This window comes from Scyliorhinus canicula, chromosome 24 (genome assembly GCF_902713615.1).
Source record: "Scyliorhinus canicula chromosome 24, sScyCan1.1, whole genome shotgun sequence".
In the NCBI taxonomy this organism is placed as follows: Eukaryota; Metazoa; Chordata; class Chondrichthyes; order Carcharhiniformes; family Scyliorhinidae; genus Scyliorhinus; species Scyliorhinus canicula.
The window spans coordinates 4,765,747-4,782,046 of record NC_052169.1 but is presented as its reverse complement, the minus strand read 5'-3'; the positions used below and the strand labels follow the sequence as shown (position 1 = coordinate 4,782,046).

At 49.9% G+C, this 16,300-nt stretch overlaps 1 protein-coding gene across 1 annotated transcript in view; it reads left to right on the top strand.

The window, feature by feature from the left end:
* The first annotated feature begins 265 nt into the window (after window positions 1-265).
* LOC119956717 (microtubule-associated protein 1A-like) overlaps window positions 266-16,300 on the top strand; it is a 168,088-nt gene continuing 152,053 nt past the window's right edge. Inside the window, 1 exon segment of the mRNA XM_038784053.1 lies at window positions 266-496. The gene's annotated coding sequence lies outside the window, so the exon portion shown is untranslated.

Sequence of the window (16,300 nt, the reverse complement as noted above, 5' to 3'; positions counted from 1 at the left end):
CTCGCACTGACGCAGGATTTCCAAAGCAGGATTTGCTCTCTCTCCCTCCCTCCCCTCTCCCGGGTCCAGCCCCTCGCCCGCTGCCCAAGCCCCCGCATTGGCTCCGGTTGACATCACCCCCCTCTGTCAGTCAAGGGGCCCCCAGCCAATCCGCCCGCAGCTGGGCTGGTTTAAAAGAGGGCGCTAGCAGGTGGTGGAGGGGGTAATGGTGGCAGAGGGCGGGTGATTGACGTGGTTACGATGGCGACAGCAGCCGGGACAGCGCTGCTCCCCGGCGTCCGGGAGGCAGCAGCGGGCGGGCTGGAGCTGGATCAGCACCATGGACAGCATCAGCACCATGGACAGCAGCAGCCTGACTCTGCAGCCCCCAGCACACAGCAGCCTGACCCTGCAGCCTCCTCCAGCTCACAGCACAACACATTCTCCATCCTCATTGTGATCGGAGAAATCGCCACCGACTCCCAGCTGCGGGCTGCAATTCTCCACGTGGAACAAGGTGAGGATAACCTGAAAATCTCAAACAGAAATTAACACTCCCTAAACTTGCAATGCAGCTAAAACTGCAGACTGCAAATGTCTTATCTTCAGACCAAAATTATTTTGCTTATTATTCTGTTGCATTCCGAAATTACTTTGCCTATTATTCTGCTGCATTCCGAAATTACTTTGCCTATTATTCTGCTGCATTCCGAAATTACTTTGCCTATTATTCTGTTGGATGCTAAAATTACTTTGCCTATTATTCTGTTGCATGCCAAAATTATTTTGCCGATTATGTTGTTGGATGCAGACTAAATGTACCATCTAAGTATATCCAATTAAATGTAGTATCTAAATACAAATGGTTGCAATGTATATATTTAGACAGCAGTCGATTTTGAAGTCAACTGAGCAGCTTTAAACGCACTGCCGTGGTTTAAAGTTCCTGCTCAAATTGTGCAGAGTTTGTGAAAGTTAAACTCCTTGGCCCAAGAATGGGCGTGAGGGCCAGTGAATGGCAGTGTCAAAGGCGATGAAACACCCTCAAGGCTCTGGATGTCTTTGATTTTGTACACAGCCCTCCCCCAGTCTTGTTACAGAGAAGTTACATTTTCTGTAGGAACATTGCAGAGGTTTGCAAACTCTCTTATAATCGTTGAAACGGTTCAAAGAGGTTCGCCCTTCTCCCCCACCACCACACCCGGGCCTTTTAAGGTCTGGCCGTAACATTTCCTGCTGGGGTTCCCGGATTCCTGATGACTCCCAACATCCACACCATTCCTCACCGTCCACCATCAGATTCCTGCATGTGGTCATCCACCCGCATCTTCTTACAGCTGCTTCTTAACCGGTTAAAGAATATTCCTTTCAAACTGTTCCCCTCTGCGCCATGGAAACTGTCGTTTGCAGATTGGGTAGTCAGAAGACGTTTGTCACCGTTTTTGCAGATTTTGCAGGGGGTATCAGGGTGTGTGTCGATATTCACAGCGGGTATCTGGGAGTGTGTCAGTGTTCGCAGGGGGTATCTGGGAGTGTGACAGTATTCACAGGGGGTATCTGGGAATGTGTCGATATTCACAGGGGATCTCCCAGGGAATGTGTCGGTATTCACAGGGGGTATCTGGGAGTGTGTCTGTATTCACAGCGGGTATCTGGGAGTGTGTCAGTGTTCGCAGGGGGTATCTGGGAGTGTGTCAGTATTCACAGGGGGTATCTGGGAGTGTGTCGGTATTCACAGGGGATAACTGGGAATGTGTCTGTATTCACAGGGGATATCTGGGAATGAGTCGGTATTCATAGGGCGTATCTGGGTGTGTGTCAGTATTCACAGGGGGTGTCTGGGAGTGTGTCGGTATTCACAGGGGGTATCTGGGAGTGTGTCAGTATTCACAGGGGGTGTCTGGGAGTGTGTCGGTATTCACAGGGGATAACTGGGAATGTGTCTGTATTCACAGGGGATATCTGGGAATGTGTCGGTATTCACAGGGCGTATCTGGGAGTGTGTCGGTATTCACAGCGGGTATCTGGGAGTGTGTCAGTGTTCGCAGGGGGTATCTGGGAATGTGTCGATATTCACAGGGGATCTCCCAGGGAATGTGTCGGTATTCACAGGGGGTATCTGGGAGTGTGTCGGTATTCACAGGGGATAACTGGGAATGTGTCTGTATTCACAGGGGATATCTGGGAATGAGTCGGTATTCATAGGGCGTATCTGGGAGTGTGTCAGTATTCACAGGGCGTATCTGGGAGTGTGTCAGTATTCACAGGGGGTGTCTGGGAGTGTGTCAGTATTCACAGGGCGTATCTGGGAGTGTGTCAGTATTCACAGGGCGTATCTGGGAGTGTGTCTGTATTCACAGGGGATATCTGGGAATGTGTCGGTATTCACAGGGCGTATCTGGGAGTGTGTCAGTATTCACAGGGCGTATCTGGGAGTGTGTCAGTATTCACAGGGGATATCTGGGAATGTGTCGGTATTCACAGTGCGTATCTGGGAATGTGTCGGTATTCACAGGGGGCATCTGGGAATGTGTCGATATTCACAGGGGATAACTGGGAATGTGTCTGTATTCACAGGGCATATCTGGGAGTGTGTCAGTATTCACAGGGGATAACTGGGAATGTGTCTGTATTCACAGGGGATAGCTGGGAATGTGTCTATATTCACAGGGCGTATCTGGGAGTGTGTCAGTATTCACAGGGGGTGTCTGGGAGTGTGTCGGTATTCACAGGGGATAACTGGGAATGTGTCTGTATTCACAGGGCGTATCTGGGAGTGTGTCAGTATTCACAGTGGGTATCTGGGAGTGTGTCGGTATTCACAGGGGATAACTGGGAATGTGTCTGTATTCACAGGGGATATCTGGGAATGTGTCGGTATTCACAGGTGGTATCTGGGAGTGTGTCGGTATTCACAGGGCGTATCTGGGAGTGTGTCGGTATTCACAGGGGATAACTGGGAATGTGTCTGTATTCACAGGGGATATCTGGGAGTGTGTCGGTATTCACAGGGCGTATCTGGGAGTGTGTCGGTATTCACAGGTGGTATCTGGGAGTGTGTCGGTATTCACAGGGCGTATCTGGGAGTGTGTCGGTATTCACAGGTGGTATCTGGGAGTGTGTCGGTATTCACAGGGGGTATCTGGGTGTGTGTCCGTATTCACAGGTGGTCTCCCAGGGAATGTGTCGGTAGGGGGGGTCTCAGAGAGTGTTTCAAAATTCACAGGGGGTATCTGGGAATGTGTCGGTATTTACAAGGGGTACCAGGGAGTGTGTCGATATTCACAGGGGATCTCAGGGAGTGTGTCGGTATTCACAGGGGGTATCGGAGTGTGTCAATATTCATAGGGGGTATCTTGGAATATGTCAATATTATCAGGGGGTCCCAGGGAATGTGTCAGTATTCACAGATGGTCCCTGGGAGTGTGTCGGTATTCACAGGGGGTCCCAGGGTGTGTGTCGGTATTCACAGGAGAGTGGCGACATTTACAGAGGTCCCTAGGGAATGTTTCAATGTTTGTAGCAGTCCCCCGGTATTGTGGGTGAAGCGCAGTTTCTTGAGCACATCTGCCAGACCGTCTGTTAATCGGTAACTGCATTGTGCGAGGACTGTAACAACATCGTGAATAACTTGTTTCAACTACATTTCCAAACGGCAAGGTTTGTCTGTACTGAGTTCATCAAAGAACACTAATCAGCTAGGGTATGACGTAAAACAGAATACAGGAGGTCATTGTATTCCCAGGGAGCAAATGCAAAGCTTCCCTTTATCTGAGGAAAACATCAAGATCCCTAAAAAGTCCCGTGTAGAATTCAGGAAACCAATGATGGAACTGGTGAGAAGTCAATGGCGTCATGATCCTTGCCCTCCAATCATTTTGGGCTTGGCCAACATGGTTTTGGAGGAACCTCATCACTCCCTAAGCAACCCCCCCCCCCCCCTCCCCCCCCCCCCCCCCCCCCCCCACAACCCCGCCCAGGGAATCTCCAACATTCTCCTTGGGAATCCAAGATCAGACAGTGGGTATGGAGTATTGTGCACAGTCTTGGTCCCCTTATTCGAGGAACGATGTAGAGGCATTGGTGGCAGTTCAGAAGAGGTTCACTCGATAGATCCCAGAGATGATGGGTTTGTCGGATGAGAGAACAGTTTAGGCCTCTACTCTCTAAAGTTTAGAAGAATGAAGGGAGATCAGATTGAGGTATAGAAGATGATAAAAGGTATGGATGAAGTAGACCTGAAGCGGATGCTTCCTCTCGTGGGGTGAGGGGTTATAGTCTCAGGATAAGAGGTCGCAAATTTAAAACGGAGTTGAGGAGAAACTACTTCTCCCAAAGGGTTGTGAATCTGTGGAATTCGCTACCCCAGAGTGCAGTGGATGCTGGGACAGTGAGTAAATTTAAAGAGGAGTTAGACAGATTTTTAATTGGTAATGGGTTGAAGGGTTATGGAGAACAGGCAGGACGGTGGAGTTAAGGGCAGGATGAGATCAGCCATGATCGAATGGTGAAACAGACTCGATGGGCCAAATGGCCTAATTCAGCTCCTATATCTTATGAACTTATGGCCTGCTCCCAGCTTGCATATGTCGGAGTTTCCGTTTCCCAGCCCAGGTTGCTTCCTGCCATGTTTGCTCAGTTAGTGCATCAGTGAAGTGATACTGCTGACTGGGCAGCACAGTAGCATAGTGGTTAGCACAATTGCTTCACAGCTCCAGGGTCCCAGGTTCGATTCCTGGCTTGGGTCACTGTCTGTGCGGAGTCTGAACGTTCTCCCCATGTGTGCGTGGGTTTCCTCCGGGTGCTCCGGTTTCCTCCCGCAGTGCAGGTTAGGTGGATTGGCCATGCTAAATTGCCCTTAGTGTTGGGTGGGGTTACTGTGTTATGGGGATAGGGTGGAAGTGTGGGCTTAGGTAGGGTGCTCTTTCAAAGAGCTGGTACAGACTCGATGGGCCAAATGGCCTCCTTCTGCACTGTAAATTCTATGACTCCTGAACCCACTCAGTGCTACAGCAGTGGGTGGTCGGGGGGGGGGGGGGGGGGGGGGGGGGGGTTAGGGATTGCTACCTGTGGCAGAAACCAGGCTGCCACTTTGTGCCCAGCAAGATCCCACACAGAGCAGTGTGCTAATGATCGTCTGTTTTAGTGATGTTGGCTGAGGGATAAATGATGGCCCCTGGACACAAAGACTCTGCCCTTCCTTCAAATATTGGCATGGCATCTGTTTCATCCACCCAAGACTTGGTTTAACACTGCAGCTGAAATCAGCATCAATGACAATGCAACGCTGGAAGCGTCAGCCAGGATTAACTGCACAAAATCCGCTGGAGTGGGACTTGACATCGTGACTTTCTGACTCAGTAATGAGGATGTGACCCACTGAAACCACAGCATCTGACTATGATAGAAATAAGCCTTATTGTATTCTGCCAAACCTCACACAGCCCCCACCTCTCCATCTCCTCCTTGAACAAACCGGCTTTTTTAACCTTGTCCAAATTGTTCCTTCGTCCAGATTGCTGTCAATAATTTTTAAAAAGTGAATTAGGTAGCTGCAACGCGCAGTTGTGACGTTGTTAACTTATGCACCGGATTCAGTTCCGTATCGTAATTGTAACCTTTGTGCATGGAATTATTAGGGGGAGAAACCTTTCAGTTGTTCAGTAATTCTTTTTTTTATTATAAATTTAGAGGACCCAATTCTTTTTTTTTCCAATTAAGGGGCAATTTAGCGCGGTCAATCCACCTACCCTGCACATCTTTGGGTTGTGGGGGCGAAACCCACGCAGACACGGGGAGAATGTGCAAACTCCAGACGGACAGTGACCCGGGGCCGGGATTGAACCCGGGTCCTCAGCACCATGAGGCAGCAGTGCTAACCACTGCACCACCGTGCTGCCCTCAGCTGTACAGTAATAAGTAGCTATTGAGACATTGGGCCACGATTCAAATTGTCTCCATCTTGGCATAGACACCAAGCCCTGTGATACTGCTCCAATCCCCAGTCCATGTTTAATCAGCTGAGAGACTCACTTCTTTGTCCCCCACCCCAGAACCTTGGGCACAGCATTATACTGAGACTCCGGTGCAGTACTGAGGGAGTGTTGCCCCATCGGAGGTGCCGTCTTCATAGAATCCCTATTTTGTAAGAGAAACGAAGAGTTGGTCAAGGAACAAAACGTACTTTATTTTACACTTAACTATTTTATACAGCTCCAGTAGTTCCCTACTGGGTCTTCTCTCGAGATGGTGCCTAAGCTGGCCGGCTTTATATAGTGGTCCGTTAGATAATGTTTAGATGTTCCACTTCCCCCTTAACCGGGAAGCATGCATTCTGTAAGGGCCACGGGAAAGTTAATTGTTCCCAGCCCATAACTTGTGGATTATAACATCCAACAGTGCAGATGGAGGCCATTTGGCCCATCGAGTCAGCACCGACCGTCTGAACGAGCACCCTACCTAGGCCCATGCCCCCACCCTGTCCCTGTCACCCAGTAGCCCTCGCCTAGCCTGGAAGCAAAAACAGGAAGGCAGGTTACTATCTGAACGGTTGTAACATGGGAGATGGTAGTGTCCAGTGGGACCTGGGTGTCCTTATGCACCAGTTGCTGAAGGTAAGCATGCAGGTGCAGCAGGCGGTAAAGAAGGCTAATGGTATGTTGCCCTTCATTGCAAGAGGTTTTGAGTACTGAAGCAGGGATGTGTTGCTGCAATTATACAGGGCCTTGGTGAGGCCACACCTGGAGTATTGTGCGCAGCTTTGGTCTCCTTTCCTAAGGAAGGATGTTCTTGCTCTCGAGGGAGTGCAGCGAAGGTTTACCAGACTGATTCCAGGGATGGCGGGACTATCATATGAGGAGAGATTGACTAGGTTGGGATTGTTCTCGCTGGTGTTCAGAAGAATGGGGGGGGGGGGGAATCTCATAGAGACTTTTAACAGGACTAGACAGGGTAGATGCAGGGAAGATGTTCCCAATGATGGGTGTGTCCAGAACCAGGGGTCACAGTCTGAGGATTCAGGGTAAACCATTTCGGACAGAGATGAGGAGACGTTTCTTCACCTAAAGAGTGTTGAGCCTGTGGAATTCATTACCACAGGAAGTAGTTGATGCTAAAACTTTGAATATATTCAAGAGGCGGCTGGATATAGCACTTGGGGAGAATTGGATCAAAGGCTATGGGGAGAAAGCAGGATTCGGCTATTGAGTTGGATGATCAGCCATGATCGTGATAAATGGCGGAGGAGTCTTGAAGGGCAAAAGGCCTCCTTCTGCTCCTATCTTCTATGTATCTATGTAACCTTTTGGACACTGCGGGCAATTTATCATGGCCAATCCATCTAACCTGCACATCTTTGGACTGTGGGAGAAAACCGGAGCACCCGGAGGAAACCCATGCAGACACTGGGAGAAGGTGCAGACTCCGCACAGACAGTCGCCCAAGGCTGGAATCGAACTCCGGGTCCCTGACGCTGTGAGGCAGCAGTGCTAACCACCATGCCACCATGCCGCCCCCTAAGTCTTTCAGTTGAAATGGCAAACTGAAGCCTCTCGGGTGGATGTAAAAGATCCCTTGGCCACTATTTCAAAGAAGAGCAAGTGAGTTCTCCTTGGGCTGCTCTGGCCTGTATTTTAGGCCTGCCTGTCTGACTGACTATCATTCATGCATAGCAAGACCACTTCTTGTTATCACCAACTGATAGGAATATTGGATAGCCATAAACTGGAAAGCCAACCTCAGTCATATCGTATCAAGGTGGGTCCAATTAGAATTACCCCGTGCAACATATTCTTCTGGCAACATTATCACAGTCTTGGCCATTTCAGCAGAATGTCAGAGTGATTCTATTTTGCTAATACTTTCCCTTCCTGCCTTAGCTAATGGACTGGAAGTGAAGGAGAGTATCACATCACAGTGCCTGCCTTTTTTTAGAACTTGGCTGGAGGTTCATGGTTCTTTCAATAGAGATCGGATTATTCTGCATTGCAGGAATCTATGACTTAGAGAGAAAACTCATTTCAGAGGGATACTTTCCAGGAAAGGTTCGATCAAGTGCCTGTAGTCACGAGTTCCACAGTCACAAGCGAGTGGCATCAGATTATGGACCTCACGGGGATAATGTTTTGCACTGTTGGAAGTATTTATAGATAATTATGCCAGTGAGTCAATAAACAATGGCTAATGTATCACCCCTCCCATCCCATCAAAAAATAATCCAGGGCGATATCACCTTTTCATCAGTGTTAGCGCAAGGAGGAGGGAATGGGAATTAAATTCGAATTGAGAAATCAATCTAAAGTGGATCCTGAAAAATAATTCTCGTCTGGAGAATGGTAAATGGTTGGAATAATCTGTTGAATGAGATAGTGGAGATATTAGAGGAGTTCAGGTTCTGGATTATATGATGCATTAATAGAAATTCGGTGGGGGGGGGGGGGGGACAGACCATTTTTTGTTTGTGTTCTGCGGTGGTGCAGTGGTTAGCACTGCTGCCTCACGGCACCAAGGACCCGGCTTTGATCCCCGGGTCACTGTCCGTGTGGAGTTTGCACATTCTCCCCATGTCTGAGTGGGTCTCACACCCACAACCCAAAGATGTGCAGGGTAGGTGGATTGGCCATGCTAAATTGCCCCTTGATTGGAAAAAAAATAATTGGGTACTCGAAATTTAAAAAAAAAACAGACCCCATCTCACTATGGAAACCCCCCCCCCCCCCCCAGAGAAACTTTTGCCTTTTCCAAGTACAAGAACTCCATACATTCCCCGAGTCACACTGAGGCACTGGGTGGAGAAGTTGGACTCCGTCCCGCGAGCCAGTGAGCGATCAATGAGACGAAGGCTAAAACATCATGACAGCGCAGACTCGATGGGCTGAATGGCCTACTTCTGCTCCTGCATATTATGGTCTTAAAGTGATCAGGATCTGCACAGCGCTTCCTTATAGGATAGAGATTCAACAGTAACTTTCAAAAGGGAACTGGAAAAACACATGAAGGGGGAAGGGAATGCTGGAATATCCGGGAAGAGGGAGGATTAGGGCCAGCTCATTGAAACAGCCATGGGCTGAGTGGCCTCCTTCTGTGCTGTACTCCTCTGTGATTCTAACGAAGGGAAGGTGGAAAGAGCTAGAGGAGACCCTCCCGGAGGGACAGGCGGATCCGTGGATCTGATTGCAACATTGGATTATTCCATGGAGCTAAGTCAAGATGGGTAGATGGGGTCCCGATTGTGAAGAATCCAACACTGGGAGTAAATGACCCTGCTCCAGAAGGGATGGCCTGTGAGGAGAGATAAGAGGAAGGGGAGCCATGATATGGAGTAAAAATCAACCTCGGTTGGGCATATTGTATGGAATATTGTTTTGAAATGTTGGTCTATTTTAAAATTCTCATAATAGGAGATAGTTGAGAAGTGGCTTAATCTCCAGGAACTGTTAAAATAATTGGTGAGTTAATGATGTTCTTGTACAATTTAAACTGTACAGTTTGTGAAATTTAATTGTAGGGCCCTTATTAGCAGAAATTCATTGTAGCGCTTTATTAGCATAATTTAATTCCATGTGAGGAGCTTCTTGAATTCAGCTCCAAGTCCTAACTCCCTCCTAACTTATTTTTAAAATGTTTCACATTAAGGGGGAATTTAGCGTGGCCAATCCACCTAACCTGCACATCTTTGGGTTGTGGGGGTGAGACCCACGCAGACACGGGGAGAATGTGCAAACTCCATACGGTCAGTGACCTGGGTGGGATCGAACCAGGGTCCTTGCTAACCACTGCGCCACCGTGCCGCCCGCCCCCTCCTAACTTATAACCCTCTGCCAGTTCTCCCCATTGGTCTGTGGGACAGCGGTTAGTGTTGCTGTCTCTGAGCCAGAAGCTGTGGTTCGAGTCCCACCCCAGGACCTGACAGCCAAGGAAGGTACGTTCATAACGCGGCTAAACAGGTTGAACGTCAACCTGAAAATCCCTCCAAACACACCAATGGCCGGCGGTAAGAGCGGGAGAGACTCCCGGTCAGCCACATTTGATGTGGGTTGGCGACCTCAAGCTATAAGCCCCCCGGCGACAGACGAGTGACCTGTTCTGGGAATTACTAGCGGTGGAAACAGAGGAACGTCTGCCTGAATGCGGAGCTTTGTGTGGGAAGTGAATTGGAATGGAAATTCTCTTAGCGCCCAACACTTTTCCTAGGCTTTTACTTCTCCATCAGACAACTTTGGCTCAATGTTCATGTTTTTTGATCTGGCTATATTCCTGTGGAGCATCTCACCGTCTTCGCTGTTGTTGTGGCCATGCCCTAGTCTGTATTTGTTCATCCTCCTCCTATTGTCAGAACTCAATTTACAATAACCCTCTTTACAAGTTCAAATCTACATGTAGTTTATTGTCTTATAAACGCTATCACATCCTTCCATCATCTTGAACGTCTGAGATAGATCACCCTTTAACATTCTATATTTATGTTAACACAAGCCCAGTCCATCAAATCTGTTCTCAGAATTTCATAGAATCCCAACAGTGCAGAAGGAGGCCATTTGGCCCATCGAGTCTGCACCGGCCCTTGGAAAGACCCTACTTAGGCCAACACCTCCACCCTATTCCCGTAACCCCAACCCTTTTGGACACTAAGGGGCAATTTAGCATGGCCAATCCACCTAACCTGCACATCTTTGGACTATGGGAGGAAACCGGAGCACCTGGAGGAAACCCATGCAGACATGGAGAGAAAGTGCAGACTCTGCACAGACAGTGACCCGAGGCTGGGATTGAACCCGGGTCCCTGGCGCTGTGAAGCAGCAGTGCTAACCACTGTGCCAACGTGCCGCCCACTTAACCCTTTTAGCCCTGGTATAATTCTAGCAACTTGTAGCCTCCAATGCCAATATATCCTTCAAGAGCTGGCCAGGCAGGACTGAATGCAGGACTCCAGATGCGGTCTAACTAAAGCCGTAAATAACTGTAGCAACATATTCAGCCTCCTTGAGCTAGATGCTAACATTGCATTTGCCTTTTTAATTATTCTTTTGTACCTGTCCACTAGTTTGCAATGATTTCTGTACATGAGCCTCTTAACTCTCTCTGCTCCTCCACAGTCCCCATCAGGGTAGCATGGTGGTTAGCATAAATGCTTCACAGCTCCAGGGTCCCAGGTTCGATTCCCAGCTGGGTCACTGTCTGTGTGGAGTCTGCACGTCCTCCCCCTGTGTGCGTGGGTTTCCTCCGGGTGCTCCAGTTTCCTCCCACAGTCCAAAGATGTGCGGGTTAGGTGGATTGGCCATGCTGAATTGCCCGTAGTGTCCTAATAAAAGTAAGGTTAAGGGGGGGGGGGGGTTGTTGGGTTACGGGTATGGGGTGGATACGTGGGTTTGAGTAGGGTGATCATGGCTCGGCACAACATTGAGGGCCGAAGGGCCTGTTCTGTACTGTTCTATGTTCTATGTTCTCACCATTTCGAAAATATTCAGATTTATCTTCCTTAGGTCTGAGAGGATGCGCTCACACGTTCCCACATGAAGCTCCATCTGCAACAGTTTTTTCCCTCTCGTTTAATCTAACTTTGCAACTTTCTGCTCCTGCCTACATTAGTTAGTGTGTCACTTAACCCAGTGCCGTCAGCAGATTTAGATACACAGCTCTCTGTTCCCTCCTCCGAGTCATTTATAAATATCCTGAGAAGCTGAGATCCAGCACATATTCCAGGGGGATATCGCTGCTCTCATCCTGTCTTGCTGTCTGCGAATTGGTGACTGCGTTCCCTACATTACAGCACTGGCACACTTCGAAAGGACCTCATTGGGTGTTCTGAGCACATGGAAGGTGCCACGCAAATGCAAGCCCATACTTCCTTCCTCCGGCAGCACCCTCCCCAGAATTTCAGAGTCAATTTCCTGGCAAAGTTCATAGAATTTACAGTGCAGAAGGAGGCCGTTCGGCCCATTGAGTTTGCACTGGCCCCTTGAAAGAGCACCCTACTTAAACCCACACCTCCACCCTAACCCCGTATCCCCGCCGAACCTTTTTGGACAATAAAGGGATTTATCACGGCCAATCCACCTAACCTGCACACCTTTGGACTGTGGGAGGAAAGCGGAGCACCCGGAGGAAACCCACGCAGACACGGGGAGAGCGTGCAGACTCCGCACAGGCAGTAACCCAAGCCAGGAATCGAGCCCGGGTCCCTGGCACTGTGAAGCAACAGTGCAAACCAGTTTGCTACCGTGCCACCCATTACTTGCCCCAAGCAGGAGACGGCACCCTCAGGGGAGGGGAGTGGTAACTTGGCCCTCTCTGCTGGCACAGGAACCTCACTGTGCAGTGCTACGAGCCGCAGCACCACTGATGTGTGCCAAAGTACTGCTAAGAGTGGACAAAACAAAATCCTGCGTCAACTGTGGGACTTGGCTTGGATGTGATACAGTGTCATTTTGCAGTGAAATCGACTCCCACTCATCACGATTTTTATTCTGTGTTTGGCGATCAGTGAGTGCAGTAGAACAATTGATTTCAGTTGCTCCCATTTTGTCTGCCTGATGTGGTCAGGGTACATATACTCGCTGCGATTAAGTTACTATTGATACAGAAAGCATTTGCACCCATCTGGTGGTGCAGTTATTATGTTAGAGAGCTATTAAACCAGAGAGTGCGGACTCAAAAGACACCAGGGCAGTTTTCAGAGTTTGAATTTAGCTTGATGAAGTCTGCAAAGTTGGAAGTGACCATGGGGCGGCGCGGCAGTGCAGTGGTTAGCACTGCTGCCTCGCAGGGCCGAGGACCTGGGTTCGATCCTGGCTCCGGGTCACTGTCCGTGTGGAGTTTGCAAATTCTCCCTGTGTCTGCGTGGGTCTCACCCCCCACAACCCAAAGATGTGCAGGTTAGGCGGATTGGCCACGCTAAATTGCCCTGGAATTAATTAGAAAAAAAAAAGAATTGGGTACTTTAAATCTATTTTTTTTTAAAAAGGAAGTGACCACGAATGCTGTTGGGTTGTTGATAAAAAACCCAACTGCTTCACTAATGCTTCTTCAGGAGAGGGAACCTACAATCTTTGCCCAGTCTGCGCTTCAATGTAACTCCGTCCCCACACTGATATTTGGTTTCTTTATTTCTGTAGTTAGGGTTTGTTTGCTTGGGTGATTTGGGCGTTTGGTCTCACTGTACAGATCGGAAAGCAAAATTCTGCTGGCAACTAACAGAGTCAGCCAGGATCTAAATCAAGTAACATTGCCTGTTAGTACATTATCTCATAACGGTGAGACTCTAAGGATCGTCTTGTAGCTTCGTGTCGCTGAGTCAGACGAGTCCTGGTTCCAAGACCCACTGTCGAGACTGGAGCACAAGACACTCGGCTGACGCTCTGCAGCACCGAGGGAGTGCCGCACTGTCAGCACAGACATCTTTTGGCTCAACTCCCCCAGGTGGATGGAAAAACAAAAAATCCCACTGTTGCCCTTCGAAGAATAGGGGGCTGGTTTAGCACAGTGGGCTGAACAGCTGGCTTGTAATGCAGAACAATGCCAGGAGCACAGGTTCAGTTCCCATACTAGCCTCCCCGAACAGGCGCTGAAATGTGGCAACTCGGGGCTTTTCACAGTAACTTCATTGAAGCCGACTTGTGACAATAAGTGATTATTATTATTATTATTATCACGAAGAGCAGAGGGATCCTGGACAACATTTATTCCTCAGCCTAAAAGACAGAAGACCGTTTATTTCTTGCTCTTTGTTGGAGCTTTCTGCGTATAAATTGATTGCCACGTTTTCTACATTGCAATAGCGACCACACTTTTGTTGGCTGTACTGCACTTTGGGGGTGACGTGAGCTTGTGAAAGGCTCACTGTATCAATGCAAGTTTTTCTTTCTATTTGGTTGCAAAGTGTGAAGCAAGTGAGCTATTCATTGTTAAGGACACCAAAGGGAGTGGGAGGGTTAGAATGGTGATATTGGGCAGCACGGTGGCCTAGTGGTTAGCAGAACCGCCTCACGGCGCTGAGGTCCCAGGTTCGATCCCGGCTCTGGGTCACTGTCCATGTGGAGTTTGCACATTCTCCCCGTGTCTGCGTGGGTTTCGCCCCCACAACCCAAAGATGTGCAGTGTAGGTGGATTGGCCACGCTAAATTGCCCCTTAATTGGAAAAAATAATTGGGTAATCTAAATTTAAAAAAAAAAGAATGGTGATATTCAACAGGCTGAATGGCCTGTCATCCAAACCCTACCTTAGAATTTTTCCAAACCTTCCTCAGGAACGGCATAAAAAGTGAGGGAGGAGTTGCAATTGTATAGCGCCCTTTTGTTGCAGGATTCCACATGTGTAAGACGCTGCATTTGTATAGCACCTTATGTCGCAGGACGACGCAAAGGAACATTTTGAAGTGCAGGCACCCCTGTCTGCTTGGCAGCCAGGATGGGCAGAGCAATGTGCCTCCAGAGGCAATGAATTGAATGTCCAATATTACTTTTAGTGCGGGGTTGGTCAAAGGAGGAATGCTGGCCAGGACATGAGGAGGAGATGCCGCTGCCAGACAATCGCCTCCGGTTGCCGAACAGCACTCTGCTGGGGGACCTGAGAATCCAGCCCTGTACTTCCTGACCTTCATTGGCTCCCAGTTTGGTCATTGGCCGAGCCTCCAACTACCCGGACTCCAAGCTCTGGAACCCACCCCCCCCACCCCCCCCACCCCTAAACTTCTTTAAAACTGACCTTTTTGACCAAACCTTTGACCCTGATATCTCCATAATTGAAGATGCTCCTCTGACACTCCCTGTGGGATGTTTTACTACATCAACAGGTGCTATATAAATGCAGGCGACGGTTGTTGTTGAGGTTAATTTTCACATTCCGATCCAGGCTCCCTCTCCGGGAAGCCTAAGTAATTACACAGTGTAATCCCACACACTATTCCCCCAATGCTGCATCTCCATTCAGACACACCTTAAACAGAGCAGTTCTCACGCGGGGGAAATGTGGTGAAAAACTGCTGAACATGTCTCCAGTGAGAGCCCTTGGATTAAGGAAAGAACGACTTCCCTTGAGATAGCGCCTTTCTCAGCCACAGGACTGGAGGGAGATGGTGGTGGAGGGGGGTGGTGGGGAGATGGTGGGGGGAGGGAGATGGTGGTGGAGGGGGGAGGGAGATGGTGGTGGAGGGGGGTGGGGGTGGGGAGGGGGGTGGTGGGGGGATGGTGATGGGGAGAGTGGGGTGGGGTGATGGTGTGGGGGAGGGGGTTGATGGGGAGGGGGATGGTGGGAGAAGGGAGATGATGGGGGCAGGGACATGGTGAGGGGACGTGGGGGTAGGGGGGATGGTGTGGGGGAGGGGGTATGGTGGGGGAGGGAGATGGGGAAGGGGTGGTGGTGGGGAGGGGGTGGTGGGGAGATGGTGGGGGGAGGTGGTGGTGGGGGGGAAGGGGGTGGTGGGGAGATGTTGGGGTGTGGTGGGGGAGGGGGATGGGTGGGGGAGGGGATGTTGGGGGAAGGGAGATGGTGGGGGGAGGGGGTGGTGGGGGGGATGCTCGGAGAAGGGGGAATGATCAGGGGATGGTGGGTGGGTGCGGGGGTGGTGGTGGGGGATGGTGGAGGAGGGGGGAAGGGGGATGGTGGGGAAGGGGGCAGGGGATGGTGGGGGAGGGGGGATGGTAGGAGATGGGGGGGGGGGGATGGTCTTTTGCATCTACCTGAGAGAGCAGGTGGGGGTCTCACTTTAACGACTCACCTGAAAGACCCTAATCCGGCAGTGCCGCACTGCGCCGGGGGGGGGGGGGGGGGGGGGGGGGGGGGGGGGGGGGGGGGTCAGCCAGGATTCTGTGCTCCAGTCTCTGGAGTGGGAGTTGAAGCCATGACATTCTGACTAAGCTGCGTGAGTAGGAGGTTTGGCACAGTCTTTATTGGGGGCCCTGTGTTATTGAGTCAAGTGAATAATACTCGCTCCAGACAGTGACTGCACAAATATAAAGGCAGACTGGCTGATCTAAGTGGGAATGCAGACTCCAGCCACTGAGTAGACATGGATATTAAAGAGACCAGCATCTCTCTCTCTATCTCACTCTCTCGATCGATCGATAAGGTCTGTGAAAGAACAGGAGCACTGCTGCAGTATGACTGTGCATTTAATCCACCGATCAGGGAGGGTACCAGCTTCAAGGGCATCCGGCGGAGACAGGGAGGGACACACACGACAAAGGGCTGGTTCTTTCACAGTTTAATCAGCTGAAATTGGATCGATGATAGCTCAGGTCTCCTACTGAAACTCTGTCCTAATTCATAATCTGACGACTCCAGAGAGCAAGAGGTTAATGACTGTGGTCGGCACAAAGTTATCTG